Genomic DNA, 20,531 nt, shown 5'->3' on the forward strand with positions numbered 1-20,531 from the left:
TGTGGAACCTGAACATTAGAGAGAAACCCATACATCCTTAATTTCTTCTCTGGAGAGCATGTGCCCTTTTTGAATCTCATTGTGCCAATGCCTTCCTCTCCTAATTAAAGTGAAAGTGAAGTCACTCAGTCATGTCCGACTCTTTGCGATTCCATGGACTATAGCCTACTAGGCTCCTTCATCCATGGGATTTTCCAGGCAAGAATACTGGAGTGGGTTGCCATTTCCTTCCCCAGAAGATCTTCCTGACCCAGGGATTGAACCTGGGTCTCCTGCATTTTAGGCAGACGCTTTACCATCTGAGCCACCAGGGAATTCTCAGTCGTCTAGAATAGCAATGATAGTGATAGTGATGATAATACTAACATCTAACACTGATATGGCTTAGTATGTTCTAAGTGCCTCATGTACCTTAAATCATTTGATTCAGGCAACAGTCTATGGGGATAGGTAGTATTGTTATTACCATTTTATTGATGAGAAAATAGATACAGAGAAGTAACTTTCCCAGTCTTTTCCGAACAAGCAACAGAACCAAGAGTTAAACCCAGGCATCAGAATCTGGGTTCTTCATTATTCTCCGGCATTGCTTTCCAATTAAACACTATTTTCCTTTACTATTTCTTAATTCATCAATATTTACCATGTGTCTCCTATATGACAGTTACAGAGATAGGTATTGCCCAGGTCGAGGATCACAAGGCTGCAGAACCACAAACATTTGGTATAACAACAGAGGAAATGCTCTCTTGAATCAATTAATGAGCAAATATCAAATCACTAATTTCTAATAACATTTGGATGAGACACTATAAGCTATTTCACAAAAGATGCACTTAACATTAAATAGCTTTGTTTGGAATATACATTTACATAAGTTTTAGTGGTTACAAATTAGAAGGTTTTATGGTTGGGAACTGGAAATGCCAACTGGTAAATAGTAGATATGAAAAAGATTTGGCATATACATATTAGTCAAAAGGTTGGCAGTATGGGGAAAGAGGAAATATAAATTTTCATTTTTATAGATTAATTCAAATTATATAACAGACAATCATATTTAAATATCAAGATATGCATGTTGAATGATGAGGAATTTGCATATGATAAGCAAATAATTTAGTACCTGGGGTACATTGCATACCTTTCAAAAAACACTGTTGCCATTTGGGTTTAACATATGTTCTGTCTTATATTTTGCTTCTTGCAAAATAGATGGAGAATTTTTATCATTTCCCTTTCTCCCTATATAAATCCTGAACTTCTCCACCGCTTCTTCCCTCTCTGAATCATCTTTAAGATTGCATCGCCTCAGAAAGACTGATAGAGTTCACTGCTCTTTTTACCAAAGTAGTTTCATCTTTCACAGAGATTGAGATTGATGATTTTCATCTTGGCATATGAAGAACTAGAGTGTTGCATCATCCTTTTTCCTCATGAGCAATCAGAATGCCAACCTGGCCCAGCTGCGTAGAGACAGTAGCATCAAGAAATTGGGTTAAATATTTCCTTGGTGACAATTGTGTGGGCACCAATTTATCGATTGCTGTCTGCATGCCCATTTAAATTTATTGACAAAGGAAAAGTGATCTAGATTCTGTCCCTGAAATCAATGTATTTCACACTATTGTTCTCCAAACTGAGACTGGCTCCCAACACTGACCTCTCAAGGATGGGGTCGGGTCTATTTATCTTTTTTCCTCCCATCACCTGGGAGGGTCCTTCACCTAGTAGCTGGTAATAAGTGATTATTGAGAGGATGGATGAATGGATGGACCACAGGGTAGCTCGTACTAAAGATTCAGCCAATTTCTAATTAGTAATAGAAAAAGAAGACAAGAAAACTCAGCTGATTGCTTTCCTGTAGCAGCCAGATATAGCCTGAATACACACATGAACACAGAAAGCTCACAAAAAAATTAAAAATAGACACATGAATGAATCTCACTTGTAGCCATTCCAAAGCTTCTTTCCTAATGGTTGATTATTTAGCTCTTCATTACTCATTTTGTCATGACCTGGTTTCAATCTGATGTTTTTAGAGAGCCTGGTGACTTGCTTGAAACTCGTCTTCTTATTCTTCATTCAGCTACAGCTTCTCTGTGGAAGTATTTAAGGAGCTGCTGTGTCAAACACTATTTCTTCAGTGTTTGGATTCATGTCCTGGGTTCTGACTTATCTGTCTCTTCTTGAATTTCTGGTTCATTTATGATCTCTTGTAGCCAACAGCTCCAATACTACTAAGCTAGAGTTCTGCTTACAACCTGACTCATTTGGGTCAGCCTCCTCCCTGTTGACTCCATTTCTACTTCTGAGCCTGGCACCTTGTGTGATATTAGTTTCTACCTTAAATGCAATGACATTAGTCAATATGCATATGCATTCCTAGTTCTGGAAACAATTTTGATACAACTAAATTCCTTGAGAGAAAAAGCAGGGATTTAGTCAGTTTTGTATTCTCAGCAGAGAGTACAGTGTCTAGCACACGGCAAGGCAACTGTTAGAGAAATGGTGGTTGAAGGAAAAATTATCCGTATGTTCTTATGTCATTCAGTTCAGTTGTTCAGTTGTGTCCAGCTCTTTGAGACCCCATGGACTGCAGCCCGCCAGACTTCCTTGTCCATCACCAACTCCCAGAGCTTGCTTTCCATCAAGTCGGTTATGCCATCCAACCATCTAATCCTCTGTTGTCCCCTTCTCCTCCTGTATTCAATCTTTCCCAGCATTAGGGTCTTTGCCGATGAGTCAGTTATTCGCTTTCTTTATAGGCCAACTCTCACATCCATACATGACTACTAGAAAAACCATATCCTTGATTACACGGACCTTTGTTGGCAAAGGATTGTCTCTGCTTTTTAATATGCTGTCTAGGTTGGTCATAGCTTTTCTTCCAAAGAGCAAGCGTCTTTTAATTTCATTGCTGCAGTCACCATCTGCAGTGATTTCGGAGCCCAAGAAAATAAAGTCTGTCTCATGTTGTTGGAATATCCCATTCCATCAGAATGTCATTCATCTTGGTGGCAGCGTCCTTATTTTACTATTTTAACTTGTCAATATATGTGTCCAATTTTCAGCCTTAGAACAATTTTAATAACTTGTAAACATCTCTTATTAACCGTTTATTATGTCTAAGGTTCAGTGTAAGGTACTACAAATCTTTTATTAGGTCATCTCATACATTGCTTGTATATCTTTCTAAATAGTCTATATCATCTGGCACCCTAATTTCTTGTTTATTCCCCTTTCTTTCCCACCTCTCTGAACTCCTTGAGGGCAAAAGTTGGAATTTATTAGTCTTGTGCTTCTAGCAGGTAATGTCCTATGTGGCTCATGACGGGTGTTCCTTAAAGTGTGCTGCCTACATAAGTGGAGGAATGACAAATGACAGCACCAGACATGTATCAAAGAACTGTGCTGTAAGAATGGAAGAAATGCTAGATAATATGCTAATTGTCATAGGTAGGAAGGGAATAGGAAAGGTCATTATAGGGACAGTGATGGTTTTCTTCTAAAATATTAATCCGGAGGCATTTTTTTTTAATTTATTTTTCTTAGTTCAGGGGCAAACTAAATATCTGTCTAGAGAGCTACAAGGAAAAATTAATGCCAACAGATGTTTGAAGGCAAAAAACAAGGCAACCCAGGAGAATAAGCCACAAGAAATGAAGACAGCTAATTCAAAGAAGAGTTGTTACTTTTTTTTTCCTTTTACCTGATATAGATGATCATGGGCCCTTTATTCATATCTATGCAGGAATGCCTGTCATCGAGCCAAGAAGCCCTGCTAATCTGGGGCAATATAAAAGTTCCCCTTAGTAACTGAATATACAGAAGAATACGGTAACTGTGAACAATCTTCCAGCCTTTAGTCAGAATGAAGTTGGTCTTAAATTTTAGAAACTTTTAGTGTGGTGTTTCTCAACTCTTTTCAGTTCTAGAATGGACTGAAATATTGTTAACAATTTCTAATACTCCCTTTCTAATTCTAAAATGAAGTTCATAAGTAATAAAACCTACCTCACAAATAATTTATACACAATTTAAAGGGTTCATAATAAAAATATGTCAATAGGTAAAAGCTTGGGCATGACCATACTAAAAGATATAATAAAATGCTGATTGGGAGATATTTCATTGCTGAAATGACAGCTGCAAATGCAGGCCTGCACAGGCATGGTGGTGCTGTTGGTGACGTTGGTGTCCAAATGGATTTGGGTTAGTATCCTTCCTAGAAAACTGAAGGTACAGTCAAAGCCTTGAAAGATCCCTATGTGTAAAAGAAAGTTAGTTACTGGACTCAAGAAATTATAAGCAGGGCTTTCCTTTCCGTGAACGTACAGTGGAAAACTTGAAAGCCATGTGAAACATCAGGATAATTTTTTCATTGTGAAGGACCATCCTGAGCACTGCAAGACATCTGCCTTTTCTTATTCCTGCCCACTAAATGCCAGTAAGTATTTTCACCTTTCCAAAATCATTGGGGAAAGCAAAGGTCCCTTGCCTCAGCAGTTTCCAAAGTCTTCCTCCAGGGGGCAGTACCAACCCTGCTGACAACCAAAGCCTTCAGAAAGGGATTCTATACATTCTGATGCCTTTCTTTGTTTCTGTCCTTTCCTCTTTTGAAAATGCAAAGGGAGATAATGGAATTAAGAACCTCCAACTAACTTAAGAAGTTCTTTCCTTAGCTCCTCTGTGTGTGCTCCTTTCTTTGCACTCCATCCATGTTTTTTCTTCACTGGTCATAGTTCTTCCAAGGACATGTAACAAATCATCAGATTACAGTTCCCTCTCCTTCATTAGATACAGAATTTCTTACTCTATCCTTTCACTTCTGTCTTTGTGTCCTCAAAGCCTGGCAGTGGATCTGGCATAGAATCAATGTTGTTGGCTGATTAAATGAAGAAGGCATGCTACTGAGTACTAAGCATTCTCCAAGGAAGTCATTTTTAAAAAGTCCAAAATTTATAATTGAAATTAAATGATTATTTTACAGTACAGAATAAACATAGCACATCTTAAAATTAAAAATTAGGTAACCTATCTCCTAATAGGTCAATTGAACAAAACTGGAAATGAGAATGATGGATGGAAAGTGATACACAGGTTCATTTAAATGCTGGGAACATAATTCGAAAAGTTTGGCTTCAGATCAGATCAATCGCTCAGTTGTGTCCGACTCTTTGCAACCCCATGAATCGCAGCATGCCAGGCCTCCCTGTCCATCACCAACTCCCTGAGTTCACTCAGACTCACGTCCATCCAGTCAGTAATGCCATCCAACCATCTCATCCTCTGTCGTCCCCTTCTCCTCTTGCCCCCAATCCCTCCCAGCATCAGAGTCTTTTCCAGTAAGTCAACTCTTCGCATGAGGTGGCCAAAGTACTGGAGTTTCAGCTTTAGCATCATTCCTTCCAAAGAAATCCCAGGGCTGATCTCCTTCAGAATGGACTGGTTGGATCTCCTTGCAGTCCAAGGGACTCTCAAGAGTCTTCTCCAACACCACAGTTCAAAAGCATCAATTCTTTGGCGCTCAGCCTTCTTCACAGTCCAACTCTCACATCCATACATGACCACTGGAAAAACCATAGCCTTGACTAGACGAATCTTTGTTGGCAAAGTAATGTCTCTGCTTTTGAATATGCTATCTAGGTTGGTCATAACTTTCCTTCCAAGGAGTAAGCGTCTTTTAATTTCATGGCTGCAGTCACCATCTGCAGTGATTTTGGAGCCCCCCAAAATAAAGTCTGACACTGTTTCCACTGTTTCCCCATCTATTTCCCATGAAGTGATGGGACCGGATGCCATGATCTTTGTTTTCTGAATGTTGAGCTTTAAGCCAACTTTTTCACTCTCCACTTTCACTTTCATCAAGAGGCTTTTGAGTTCCTCTTCACTTTCTGCCATAAGGGTGGTGTCATCTGCATATCTGAGGTTATTGATATTTCTCCTGGCAATCTTGATTCCAGCCTGTGTTTCTTCCAGTCCAGCGTTTCTCATGATGTACTCTGCCTATAAGTTAAATAAACAGGGTGACAATATACAGCCTTGACGTACTCCTTTTCCTATTTGGAACCAGTCTGTTGTTCCATGTCCAGTTCTAACTGTTGCTTCCTGACCTGCATACAAATTTCTCAAGAGGCAGATCAGGTGGTCTGGTATTCCCATCTCTTTCAGAATTTTCCACATATCTTATCTTTTTTATATTAATTTTTATTGGAGTATAGCTGTTTTATGATGTTGTGTTAGTTTCTGCTGTATAGCAGAGTGAATCAAAGTGAATCAGCTGTATGTATACATATATCCCCTCTTTTTTGGATTTCCTTCCCATTTATTTAGGTCACAACAGAGCAATGAGTAGAGTTTTCTGGGCTATACAGTAGGTTCTCACTAGTTCTCTATTTTATACATAGTAGTGTATATATGTCAATCCCAATATCCCCATTCATCCTACCCTACATTCCCCCAATATCCATACATCCATTCTCTACACCTGTGTCTCCATTTCTCCTTTGCAAATAAGTACATCTGTATCTTTTTTTTTTAGATTCCACATATAAGTGATATTGATACATCTTATCTTTAAAATCCAATATCCCATTGGTACTTAAAGTATATTATAGTATTTTCTGAGAAATTTATAACACCATGAAAATAGACAAAGTGTATCCCTTGGCATCTGCACAAGAATAGGGAATAACCAGTCTGATCAGTCATCCATCTGGTAGGTCCATACATCTATCTATTCACTCTACCTCTTTGAATATGTTATAGGTTAGATACTCTGTTTCCCAAGCTATCTACCAGGAATCTGAGAAGAATATGATGTGATTTCTATTTCCAAAAGGCCAAGTCCTATGAACATACAAGGCCACAGTGTGGTGTAAGATAGAAAGCTCACACTGTTGTGGAAGCATGGAGAGCCACCATTTGCCTTGGGGTGATTTTTAGAGGCTTCACACAGAAGTAAATATTCATGTTTGCTTTGGAGGATAATGGTGTGGCAGCCATGGAAAGATGCACTTTTTAGATCACTCTACATGAGAGGACGATTTGCCCAGATGTGAGGAGTATGGCCAACTGCCCGCTGTTGGTGCATCCAGGATTCATCCCTGAATCGGAGCAAAGATCATAGTCTTTCTGGGACAACGACTGAGGACAATGGTGGTACAAGGGCCTAGCTATTTCCCATTCAGACAGACCTCCTCTAGTGACCAGTTATGTCCTGGAGTTTCCACTGGGTTGATAAAGATTGAAGCATTTGTGTAATAACCAGAGAGCTCCGTACCCAACTCTGTTTTTGCCCTTTTTCTTTCACGCATGTTACTCTCTAGTAAGCCTTTTGCGTTTCTAACTTCATCCTTATATGTGCTTTTGGGAGGACCCAACTGCCTCCAGTGGGAAAGAGTTTGGTGTAAGAAGGGTAGTTCAGGCAAAAGGAGTAACATGAGGACAGACACAGAGGTATACAGTGTGGCCTGGTCAGTGAATAGGGATAAATTTGATGTGGGTAGGGAGTAGGAAATGAGGATGCTTCAGTCTAGATCCAGAAGGTGAGACACCCAGAATGTAAAGGCTCTGGCAATGGACTTTTTCTTGAAAGAAAAGGAGAGCCATTATAAACTATTTTAAGAGAAGCGAGGCATTTCCAGTACAAAGTAGACTGAATAGAGCAGGAGATGCAAAGAATCCTTGTGTCCAAATTTTGTCAGTCTCTCTGTTTAGTATTTATTTGCAAAGCAATACTTCTTTTTCTTACATTTTCAAATCACTTCTTCATAAAACTAGATTATTTAGATGGAACATAGTGCTTCATGTCTCACATAAAGAAAGAAAGTATGCCTGCATTATATAGAGGAGAGAAATTTTATAAATAACAGTGAATGTCCTTCAGGATCATCAGAATCCAGGTCATATTAGTGACACCTTCAACGTTGGTGTTGTTCTTGGGGCTAATTTGAAGTTGTTTCTCTTCCTTTATATTTGCTCACTATCTGAATCCCCCACCCTTTCTGAGTCAGTTCTTAAATGTTTTCCAACTTGTATTTGTAAAATACTTGGTCAATTTCTCATCTTTTTTGGGCTGCATTTGGATCATTTACCATTTATAGACAAGTTTGGATTTCACCATTGATTTTTTTTCCCTTTTTCTGTGTATAGATTTATGTAGACATTATTGACTTTGTTTACCAACATTCTTAACTGAAACATTATGACCAGGCTTATTAAGTGTTTGCTATTAGATACTTTCTAGGAATGGGATATATTATTTCTCTTTACCACATTAAAAAAATTGATTTAAAGAATAGAATTTAGCAAAGCAAGGTAACTTTGAAATGTGCTTTTGTGTGTATTTATATTAATATCCAGTGAATAATTTCAAAGGTTAAACTTGATGATCCATCTCTTCAAGCTATCTACTTAAGTCTAGAGTCGTTACATCACCTGCTTCCTTTATGCCATTGATTTATGTTTCTTTCAAACTGCTGAGATTGGGCAGTATCATTTATTTTTATATGACATACTCTGCACTATGAAACAGAGTTTCAGAAGGTAATGGTAGAAATACCTGTAACGCAATATAGAATTGCCTACTCACCTGAGTGATTCAGTAACATATCCATTAACGTTTGTCTGGAGTTCTCATAATACTGAAAGAGAATGAAAGGTTTTAATCAGTCTTTTTTTGTAGCAAATAAGTCAGGGCAATTTCCACGTAAGAATAGTATTCAGATACCATAATGTGTTTGTGTTTAATGTTGAGAAACGCAAAAGAGTTTTTAGAATTTTCTTAAGCCTCTCCTATTTTAAATTCTCCAGATTAGCTAAAGTCTATTCATAATGTACTGTGAAGAAATATTTGTTTCAGGAATGCCAAAATATGTATTTGACCCCTATTTTCAGAAACTAAAAGAAAAAAAAGTGGATTATTTTCAAATAAAGTCAGCTTTTGCCCAGTTCAATGGAAGGAAAATTCGGGCATGAAAGACTTAAATATTTTGCTATGTTTATATGACTTGTTAGAAAATGGTCTTAGACTAAATTGCATGTCCTGTTTGTTAATCTCAGATTCTTTTCTGTAAGTCACACTGATGGAGCATCGTGTACAGGAAGGAATTTACAAAAGAGTAAGCTCATTTATTTATGCAAATTGATGTGTTTCCCTCTAGCTATATCCCTAGGAGGATATTGCCATTTTTATGTTTCCAGTGGCTCATTTTAAAGGAAAATACTTTACATATTTTTAAAAATGAGTTAAATTTTTCTACTGTTAATGGAAATCCACTGTTATGGTATTCATATTATAAAAACCAACTCAGTCAAAAATACAGTTTGATGAATGTAGCATCTTTATAAATTGAAGATAGTGATTTCATTTCTTCCATAGTAAATTTGCTTTAAATATTGGTTTATTATATATATTCACTTGTATTACAAATATTTCCAGTAAGCAAACACAAATCATTTTTATATTTAGCATTTAAAATGTATCTTAACTCAAACATTAAATCATCTATTAAATATTCAATTAAAGTGGGTTTTGATCCATTTTTAAAAATTAGTGGTCAGGTATTCGGGGAAACAAGCTTGCAAGATATTTCTAAAACACAATTCACTTCATTTCTTGTTCTGTATATTTTGTCAGAGAATGCCTTAATGTAACAGAAATCAGATTTGGTGTATATTTTTACACCAAATCAAATTGTACAGGCGCCACCCTCAGCTTTTTCCAAAACATTATAAAGGATAAGATTCCACCATGATATAGCTTAAGAAACAAGTACAGCCCTGGAAGAAGCCCATACATGGAAAGTAAAGCTACAGGAGGATATGTTTTACCGGAAAAACCTCATGTCTTACAACAAACACCATTACAGAACTGGATTTAAAAAATAAGTTTACTTAGCTGAATTCTATCTTTTTCTGGAATCTGTATGTAAGGCATATATGCTGTTTTTAGTTATTTCTACAAATATAAATCATACATATAAAAGGTACTGAAAAATGTAGGAATGAAACTGCAATATAGTAGTGACTAATGATATAAAGCACTGAGATGCTTCAGTTATAACAACTACATGAAGAGGGTGAAGGCATCATAAGTCATTTTATTTATCACAATTGGCAGGTTTCCCTCCTTAGTTGTATTGAATATAGTCTCACATTCCCTGTCTGCTCCCTGCCCAATCCTCAATTTCCCAAATTCACACACACACACAGAAGTCGCTCAGTCGTGTCCGACTCTTTGCGACCCCATGGATTGTAGCCCACCAGGCTTCTCGGTCCATGGGATTTTCCAGGCTGAATACTGGAGTGGGTTGCCGTTTCCTTCTCCAGGGGATCGTCCTGACCCAGGGATCGAACCCGGGTCTCCCTCATTGTAGGCAGATGCTTTACCGTCTGAGCTACCAGGGAAGTCCATCAAAAACACAGGAGAGTAGTAGTAAGTTTCAAAAGGATGTCAGTTGAGATCTTTTATAGATGAACTCTACTTCCTAGAAGTCAACTCGCCAATTATATGGACAGCTGGAGGCAAGAGGCTGCAAAAAAAGGTCCAACTGGAAAATATCTCGGGTACCCAATTAGATCCAGTTATTCTGCGTCTGTAGATTTAAAATGATCATCATCCACGGTGGAATAGATATGTCCCTCGTTGCTTAGAAAATCCACAGCTAGCTTGATTGAGGCTACGGACATGTGTTGGAGTTGGTTCTTGAGATCCTGAAAGTTCAATCCTTCAGGTCTTGGGCAAGCCTTGATCAAATTCAGCACCTGGTTCTGGGCCACAGTGAGGCCATTTGCTGGTATGAAGTTATTCCCACCGAAGTTCCCAGCTTCACCCATTCCTGGATTGCTGATAGGTGCTCTACCTGCTGAAGGCTGGCTATTCGACTTGCTCAGCATCATGTATGCATTGACTACTTCCAGAATATGTGTGGTGAACTCATTCATATCCTCCAGGGGCATGATCTTAAAGGCTACCAGGCTTATCTATTCTTTTAATGGGTATCAGTAATCCAAAATTATTCATTCCTTTTATCAAATCAGAAATGAAAAGTCAAGTAAACCTTCATAGGCTTTTTTAGAACACAGGTTCTGAAATTTTCCATTTCTGATTGCTAGAAGAAAGAGCTGTGATTTGCTACTGTATACATAGTTGCTTAAATATCAGACCGTTACTATAAGATGCTTTCTATGCCATAAAGTGAGCTAGATTATTTTCTCTGTCATATGGGATCTTCTGTGTGTGTGCTCAGTAGCTTCAGTCCTGTCTGACTCTTGGCAACCCCATGGATTGTAGCCCGCCAGGCTCCTTTGTTCATGGGATTCTCTAGGCAAGAATACTGGAGTGGGTTGCCATGCCATCCTCCAGGAGATCTCCCTGACCCAGGGATAGAACCCACAACTCCTGCATCTCCTGCATTGCAGGCAGATTCTTTACCCACTGAGCCACGTGGGAAGCCCATGGGATCTTCTATACAGTCATAATTGAGAATTTACAAAATATTAGAAAAACAAAGCCAAGTTTCACCAATAACTTCCATCTCATGTATAAAGCATAAACATCTCTAAAGATTTTTACCAATGACTAGCTTCTTTTTGTTAACAAATGATCTAAACTGGTGTTTTAAAAGTTTCATAAGTATCTGAATCTTTTGTAAAACTGAAACAACCTGTCAAATTCTATGAATTATGAGATATGAAATTAATACATATGGGTGACAGTCATATAAACCTTTGGTCTCATACTTTAGTATATCAGTTTGGATATACTGTAGTGAAAAAATTATGATTCATGTTAGTAAGCAGAATAGCACTTCAACAGCACTTGTTTGTATAATTTTACATGAGTGAAACTGCTACTAACAGTAAAACATATACATGCAACCTCTTTGATCAATGATACATTCATAAATTTAAAGATAAATCAAATTAATCTTAGATCTGCACAGAAATAGCTATTTGGCAGCATAAATCAATGTTTATTGTTTCCAAGTTTATTAAAAATTAGTACAAAATTTTGCCTTTTAAAATTACAGTTCTTTACCAATAACTATGATGTGTATTTTAAAGAGAAAAATTGAACCAGACAGTTATGAATTCCTTCTGAAAAAAGGCTGAAGTTCCATGGAAGGCAAAGTAGAAACCACTGGACTGGGTCATGTGGAGAAGAGCTGTATCATTCCTCCTGTCCATCCCTGTGCCTACTAAAAAACTGGAGTACTATAACAAATATCCTAATTACCCCAGTTTCATTTTTTTCAATGGACTTTTTAGTTGTATGCTTTATTTTTTAAAAAGAGACCAATCTTATAATTTGAATAAGATGAGCTATTGTCTGGCTGACTCCTTTATAAAACTGAAGCTATAAAATTGTATACCATGTCACCAAAAATGCAGCTTATACTTCCCAGTGCCTCAGTTTAGTGCCAGCTGGTGCCAAACAAGCTGCTGACTTGCACAGAGAGGAATTCCAGGAAGTCGTCGGAGCGGGCCATTTTCCAATAATGCTCCCTGGCATGGACTCAGTTTAGAGCTTTTTTACAAATGGCTATTACACTGAGATCATGATGAGATTTCCTAGAAGTACACGCAATGCTTTTCACTGAAGTTTACTAATTCAAAACTTTTTGTGAAAACAAAGATTTCCCCCTGAATTCTTAATGTCATATAACCATATGTCAGTACATTTGAGTGTGCCTTTAAGATATGAAAGTGCTTAGATGTCTTAGAGACAGGTTTTTTAAAAATTAAATTATTATTTTCTCTTCACATCATTTTACTTTAGATATTTGGCTTAAGTTACATTGAATTTCTATGTCTTTTTTTCAAGATATTGAATAGCACAGGAGTACTAAAGTATTGATGATCTCTATTAATTCTGTCAATCATCAACAGTCACTGAGAGCTTGTGGTTGGCAAATGTTGCAGTAAGTACTCTAGACATGTGGGCAGCTGTCTTGAGCAATCTCAGATTAGATGGACCTATCAGAGTCTGCCATAGGACCTGCCACTAGAAGAATCGAAAGCACATAATAAATTTCTTCAGTGATACATGTGATCACCATGTTAACAGGGTGAAATTTGGATGAAGAGAAATCACGGAGTCCTCAGTTCTCCCTTGAATATAGACTGACTCTAGCTATTGGCTCCCTTTCCTTGATCTTTCTGCTATAGGCATATCCTGATTTTTGAATATCCTTATCAGGGATAATGCTGCTTCCTTCATAGCTCAGTTGATAAAGAGTCTGCCTGCAATGCAGGAGACCTGGGTTCGATTCCTGGGTTGGAAAGATCTTCTGGAGTAGGAAATGGCAGCCCACTCCAGAATTCTTGCCTGGAGAATCTCATGGACAGAAGAGCCTGGCAGGCTACACTCTATGGGGTCCCGACACGACTGAGCAAGTAAGCACAACAACAACAATGGGTGATAAAGACAGAGATGTTAGAGATCAGTATTTGTTGTTAAGTTGTTCAGTCATGTCCAACTCTTTGCGACCCCTTGGACTACAGCACGCCAGGCCTTCCTGTCCTTCACCATCTCCCAGAGTCCGCTCAAACTCATGTCTATATTGAGTCAGTGATTCCATCCAACCATCTCATCCTCTGTCATCCCCTTCTCCTCCTGCCTTCAATCTTTCCCATCATCAGGGCCTTTTCTAATGAGTCAGCTCTTGGCATCAGGTGGCCAAAGTATTAGAGTTTCAGTATCAGCATCAGTTCTTCCAAAGAATATTCAGGATTGATTTCCTTTAGTATTGACTAGTTTGATCTCCTTGCTGTCCAAGGGACTCTCAAGAGTCTTCTCCAACACCACAGTTCAAAAGCATCAGTTCTTCAGCACTTAGCCTTCTTTATGGTCCAACTCTCACATCCATACATGATCACTGGAAAACCCATAGCTTGACTATATGGACATTTGTCGGCAAAGTAATATCTCTGCTTTCTAATATGCTGTCTAGGTTTGAAATAGCTTTCCTTCTAAAGTGAAGTTGTTCAGTCATGTCCAACTCTTTGCACCCCATGGACTGTAGCCTATCAGGGTCCTCTGTCCATGGGATTCTCCAGGCAAGAATACTAGAGTGGGTTGCCATTTCCTTCTCCAGGGGTTCTTCCCAACCCAGGGATCTAACCTGGGTCTCCTGCATTGTAGGCGGGCGCTTTATCATCTGAGCCACCAGGGAAGCCCAGGTTTGAAATAGCTTTCCTTCTAAAGGAGCAGGTATCTCTTAGTTTCATGTTTATAGTCACAATCTGCAGTGATTTTGGAACCCAAGAAAATAAAGTCTGTCATTGTTTCCATTGTTTCCCCATCTATTTGCCATGAAGTGATGGGCTGGATGCCATGATCTTAGTTTTTTGAATGTTGAGTTTTAAGCCAGCTTTTTCACTCTCCTCTTTCACCTTCATCAAGAGGCTCTTTAGTTCTTCCTCACTTTCTGCCATAAGGGTGGTGTCATCTGCATATCTGAGGTTATTGATATTTCTCCCAGCAATCTTGATTCCAGCTTGTGCTTCATCCATAGTACTTAGCGTATAAGTGATACAGATAGTAGGACTCATAGGACCTTTGAGTCAAGATCATTTTGAGATCATTGAGTCTAAGCCCTTTGTTTTTCTGCCTAAGAACCTGAAGCTCAGAGAAGCTCAGATATAATAGCTAGTTAAGGATTGAGACTGTATTCAAATTTCTTTTCAATAGTTGCTGATTTTTTTAAATTGCCTGATGGTCCCCATTTAGGAAGGATCTCTCTCTTTTTCTCTGGTTGTTCTTACTTGCCAGTAAGCTTAATGCTTTCTCCTGTGACAGATCAACCACGCACAAAAAGATATGGAAATCAGTTTGCATACCTATAAGTCCCACTTGATGTGATTAGAGCCTCTAGGTCTTGATGAAACTTAAAAGCAAGGTGCTTTTCTTCATTTCCCCCTTGTAGGCTTCCATCATATTCTAGCAAGACTACTAACTAACTCAGTTCAGTATATTATTAGAGCAATCAGTCCTAGAGGTAGTTGCCTTTCACAGCTAAAGTGATTTATAAAAACAGATTTGTTCAAATCAACTCTCCCATTAAGACCTTTCAGAAGTGCAATATTCTCTAGTTTTTGTTTTGTTTTGTTTTGTTTTAGGATCAACTAAACAATTAGAATCATAAGATAATCATGCACCTTACCTGGCACCTCTTTACTCAGAAGGACAGAGACCATGAACGACCACTTGCTTGCTTACTGACAGCAGCAGTCCAGTAGCTCAGTTCTGAACAGCCTTGTATGTCCTATAGCAAGTCCATAGGCACTGGTTTGCCAGGTCCAATCACAAGGACACCCAAAGCTATGACAATGAGTTTTTTTTATAGTTCATTTATAATTTTTCCTAGTCCATATATGATTTACCAATGAGAAGTCATTTTTACTATCAGTAATGTCACCTTGAGATATAGTTGACACTCTGCTTTTATCAAGTTACCAAGAATCCAACTAAAGTTAGCCAAAAATCAGATTCTTATGGAGAAAAGGTTTTTTTGGTTTGTTTTTGCTTGTTTGTTTTCTTTAAGTACACATGACTTCCCTTTTCTCTTAGGATAAAGTACATATTATTTAAATGACTCACAAGAATCATTTTCAGCTGGCCACTAGATTCCTCTCTAGTCTCATCTTGACCCCTGCTACCCACCTTTAACCCTATAATTCAGTCAAGTCAGACTCTTTCAGTTCCTTTAAAGGACCTATTACTACTTGGCTCTCAAACCTCACGCATGCTATTTTATCACCCATTTATTTATTTAAAAATTTTTAGTGCCTTCAGTGAGCCAAGCAGTGGGCAAATCCCCTGAGGATACAACAAGGAAAAGGCATTCTTGTAGAATCTCCAGCCCCTGCCTGAAAACCCTTCCCCATTCCCACCACTGCTTAATGTTCATGTCCCAAACTGAATGTTATGTCTTCGAGGATTTCCTCTCTGCTCCCCACAAACAGGTTAGGTGTCCTACTCTATACTTCTTCTGTTACAATACTGATCACCCTGTATTGTCATTGCCTGGTTTCTTGTCTACTCCCCCATGAGACTGTGAGCTCCATGATGGGAAAGGAATACGTCTAACTTGCTCACAGTTATATCTTCAATGCTTAGGTCACTGCCAGGTACCCTGAGGATTCTCAATAAATATTTGATAGACAGATAGTTCTAGGAATTCCAAGAAGTTTAGAACTACAATATCCTTAAAACCACAGATAATTTGTTTCTAAAGTGAAAATTTCAGGCCCTGTTATAGGTAATAAAGAAGATATTTGGAAGTATATATCCACCAGAATCTATGATATAAATGGAATTGTTTATTTTTTAATTATACTAATAAATAAAAGAGCAAAGCAATAATATACAACTGGAGTGAATGAATTTTAAAATATTGATGACCAAGAATCAAATCACTTGAATAAAAACAAATGGTTATAACTGGGATATTCCCAGTTACCTGAAACCTAAAGCCAATGCTGACATTAATGAATAAATAAAGGGAGTAGGGAGAAGAGTCAGTAAGGACTCAGAAACAAATCTAGGATTCTTATTCTCACTTAATGTAGCTTTTGAAGTTTGGCCTGGAACTAAAGCAAAGAAATCAGTTCCCATTAAGATATCATATACAGATGCATCTGTGAGGCTAAATATCCTTTCCTGGAACCATTTTTCCTGGGATTTATCACATGAGTGCCAATATAAAGCAGTGCTAAGTCACACAGTAGAATATACCTCCAACCAGTGTTTCAAAAGGTGCAAAAAAATGCTCTTAAATATGACACTTTTTAGTAACAGCCATCTATAAAATCAAAGAACATGACATTGAGCCATCTCAGAAGCCATGTCTTTGATTGACTGAGATAATGCGGTCTAAGACATTATTTTCTCATGGTCTGAGAGCACAGGGATAGAATTTGGAATAGTGTAGGTAAATGGATAATTAACATACCCATTTAGGCTTTTTCTCTCAAATATCAAATATCTTAAATGAGCTTTGGAAAGGTTCTGGATCACATTCAATTTGCAATCAAATTCCCTTAATAAGATTTTACAGTGCAGAAATTCTTTCTTGCTGATTAAAATGAGAGTCATAATTTTGAGTCAGGTACTGACCAAACTTCTTATATAAGGAGAGACAGCACGCTGGAACCGAGTCATGAACAGCCTGAGTGCTTACAAGTAGCATGCGAGTGTATTTGAAGGAGCAAGGGATCTTTTCAAGCTCAGATGCATAGTAGTTACATCTAGAGGCAGTCCAGTTTTCAAGTTTTACAGCAAAGGTTCATACTGGTCCCCTGTGGGTGCTTTCTGTTTGATTTACACAGTAGTTCATGGGGAAAAAACTTAATTGCCACCATTTATAAACCAGAAGCTTTCATAAAATATTCTGAATTTCTGGCTTCTCATGAAAAATAGAAAGAGATGTCACACTGAGTTGTCATTTTAGTGCAACAAGAGTAGCAGTGGTTATATCAGACCACCTTTTCAGAGTGAGTATTTACTCTCCAGGTCATTGAAGTGCCCACCAAACTTGCTCTATTTAATTTTCATTAGGTTCTTACAGGAACCAAGGTTTTAACTTGCTCAACACCGTGACAAGGTAACTTTAGCTTGAAAAATTCTCTGTGTGTTTATTTGTAAGGCTAAGAGAGGAAGGAAAGATTTACCTTCAAACATTTACCTGATAAGGTATATAGATATCAAACATTTACCTAATAAGTAATAAGCACTGCACATGTTATACACGAAAAGGAGTACCTTATGGTGAGTCCTTTGCTTAGGGCCATGGTAGTGGCAGCTTTGAACCCACCTGCTTATGGAGAGCTAAGAGAAGCTAAGGAACTGGAGGCACTATACTTCTCTTTTCTGAACATTCTTAAAATTTAATTTCAAAATGTTCATCTTACTATCAACTCCAGGGATCTGTGAAGAGAAAAAATTCTGCTAACAATGGGGATTCCTTTCAAGTGTGTTTATCTTGAGATATGTGGGGAGGCAGGCACTGACTGATTTGCCCCCACTCAAAATGTCTCCCCACATGTACCAAGGTATTCTTATTCAGGGTCTTCTCTGGTAACTCAGATGGTAAAGAATCTGCCTGCAATGCAGGAGACCCAGGTTCAATTCCTGGGTGAGAAAGATCCCCTGGTGAAGGAAATGGCCACTCATTCAAGTATTCTTGCCTGGGAAATCCTATGGACAGGGGAGCCTGGTGAGCTCCAGTCCACAGGTTTGCAAAGAGTTGGACACAGCTGAGTGACTAACACTTTCACTTATAGAACCCTTATTCTTTGAGGTATAGTCCTTGCTACACAGTCTAGAGAAGGTTAGACCTCTGGTGAGCTGGAAATAGAGCAATGTCTTAAGGAGTTTGATTGTAGTACAATCTCATGGGTAAGTGGAACAGGTTCAAAGTCGGAGTGAGACCAGTTTGTGAATTGTGCTAGATGCTAGGAAGTTTTTAGGTTTATAATTTAGATATTTCTTACTATGGTAGATGGTTTAAAGATTGAAGGGGCTAAAACTGTGAGACCAGTTGTCTCAATAGGCTTCAGAGACATCTTCTTAACAATTTTGCAGATGTTGGCTGTCAGTTCTTCCCTCTGAGATAGCTGAATGAGTTAAGTGATTGCATAGGCTTAACATCAGCATTTAAATAAATATCTGTGTATATGAATATTGACAGCAGTTATTGAAATGTACAGGTTAATAGTAATCCACTTACAGGCACTAATATTCAAGTTCAGATTTTTAATATTTTGCCATTTTAATAGCAGCCTCCAAATTCTGTGTGGTTTGCACATATGTCTGATTTAATTTTGGCAAGAATTTTGTGAGCTAGGAATTATTTATCTTCATGTTACAGGTGAGAAAACTGAGTTCAGACTCTCTCCCAAGATATATGACCTGTTTGCACTGAAAAACAACACACAAGTTCAGATTGTTCCTTTCAAATATCAACGTTTTAAGACTTTTAAAACCTAGGTTGATTTTTATACCTGGTAATAAAGTTGTGTTAGGGGATATACAGGGTTACTACATTTCAAAATGAGGATGTTTATTTTAGTAATTAAAACTTTATTTGCAAAACAATCATGGTTTTATTTCAGTGACAGAGCACACAGCAAATAGTATTGATTATAGACTAATACATAAAGTGTCAGTACCCAGATATAAAGCATCTCCTTGGCATATTGTGGAAACTGGCCATGAATCACTTCCCATGAATATCAAAGATTAAGTACACATTTACACATAAAAGTACATGCTCACTTGGCAGTTTTCAAATACAATTAGCAATGATTCTCCTGTTGAATTTGGAATGTATGATATGTTAGCGCTCACTTGAAAAAATCCACTACTAATTTTCCTATATTGCTTTTTGAAATATGTATCAAAGCATAACATATAAATTATATATGCACATATAAATTATTTAAAAAATGTATGTGTGTGTATATATTGTATCTGACTTTGAAGTGAGGGATTGATGTGTGAATTATTTTAATTCTACCATCTCTACCATTATGAATACCTATACACCCTTTCCCTTTCCTATACCCCACTCCTTTCTATGTCTGAGCACAGAGGAAATGAATGGAATGCATCCCTTGGAAATTCTGTGTTCATGTTTTATAGAAGAAATAATAGGAAGAAAAGAAAGTCTGGGTTTTACATCATTTCTTATATAAAACCAATATTTTACAGTAGAAATTACATCAATATAATAAAAGAAACATCTTTTCAAGGAAAATATATGAATACTAATGCATTCTGTTTGATAGAAATTTAAATAAAATTAAATGCATTAAAAACAGTCATTTAGAATATCTAAAAGACTTTAAAAGTATATCATTTTTTCTCTCCTGAGCTATGTATCTTACATAATTCTCTATATTATTTCTGAAATGTGGTACCTCTTATAGTTGAAGAACATAAGCTTAATGAGAGTAAAGATTTTTTCTGTATTATTAACCCTGTTTCCTTAGTACCTAAGTTAATGCTTGCCAGTATGAGACTGTAAGTATTTATTGAACAAATGTGAATCTAAGTTAAAGACAGTTATCAGTTGTACAAATAATGAGTGTCATTGCTTATGCATGAACTTAGCCAGGTGTAGAAGGCATTCCTTCTTTCAATTCTCACCTTCATTGAATTATTTGCAGTAGCAGCATTACTTGCAGCTACATATTACATGTTTTATAGAAGAAATATCTCTAGCTGAATCTATAGCTAAATATCACAGTGAATCCAAACTGATTGGATTTTAACTGTGACTTAATATATCTTCAGAATCATTGCACTGTGATATGGAACTGAAACAAAGTACTGCCTTAGATGCAGAAGACTGCGTGTCACATCAACTGATATATGGATATATGACTAAGACAGAATAAATGCATAATCTTTCATAAGAGATCATTATATTTTCAATCGGGATATTCTCGCAACTGAGTCATGGATTATAAAGGACTAAGAGGTTTCCAGCTGAGGTGTAAGAGGATCTACTAACTAT

At 37.5% G+C, this 20,531-nt stretch overlaps 1 protein-coding gene and 1 pseudogene across 1 annotated transcript in view; one reads left to right on the top strand and one right to left on the bottom strand.

The window, feature by feature from the left end:
* WDR72 (WD repeat domain 72) overlaps positions 1–20,531 on the top strand; it is a 225,819-nt gene that overhangs the window by 153,936 nt on the left and 51,352 nt on the right. The gene's annotated exons all lie outside the window — the stretch shown is intronic.
* On the bottom strand, positions 10,568–10,994 carry LOC113900312 (annotated as a pseudogene).

This window comes from Bos indicus x Bos taurus, chromosome 10 (genome assembly GCF_003369695.1).
Source record: "Bos indicus x Bos taurus breed Angus x Brahman F1 hybrid chromosome 10, Bos_hybrid_MaternalHap_v2.0, whole genome shotgun sequence".
Lineage (NCBI taxonomy): Eukaryota > Metazoa > Chordata > Mammalia > Artiodactyla > Bovidae > Bos > Bos indicus x Bos taurus.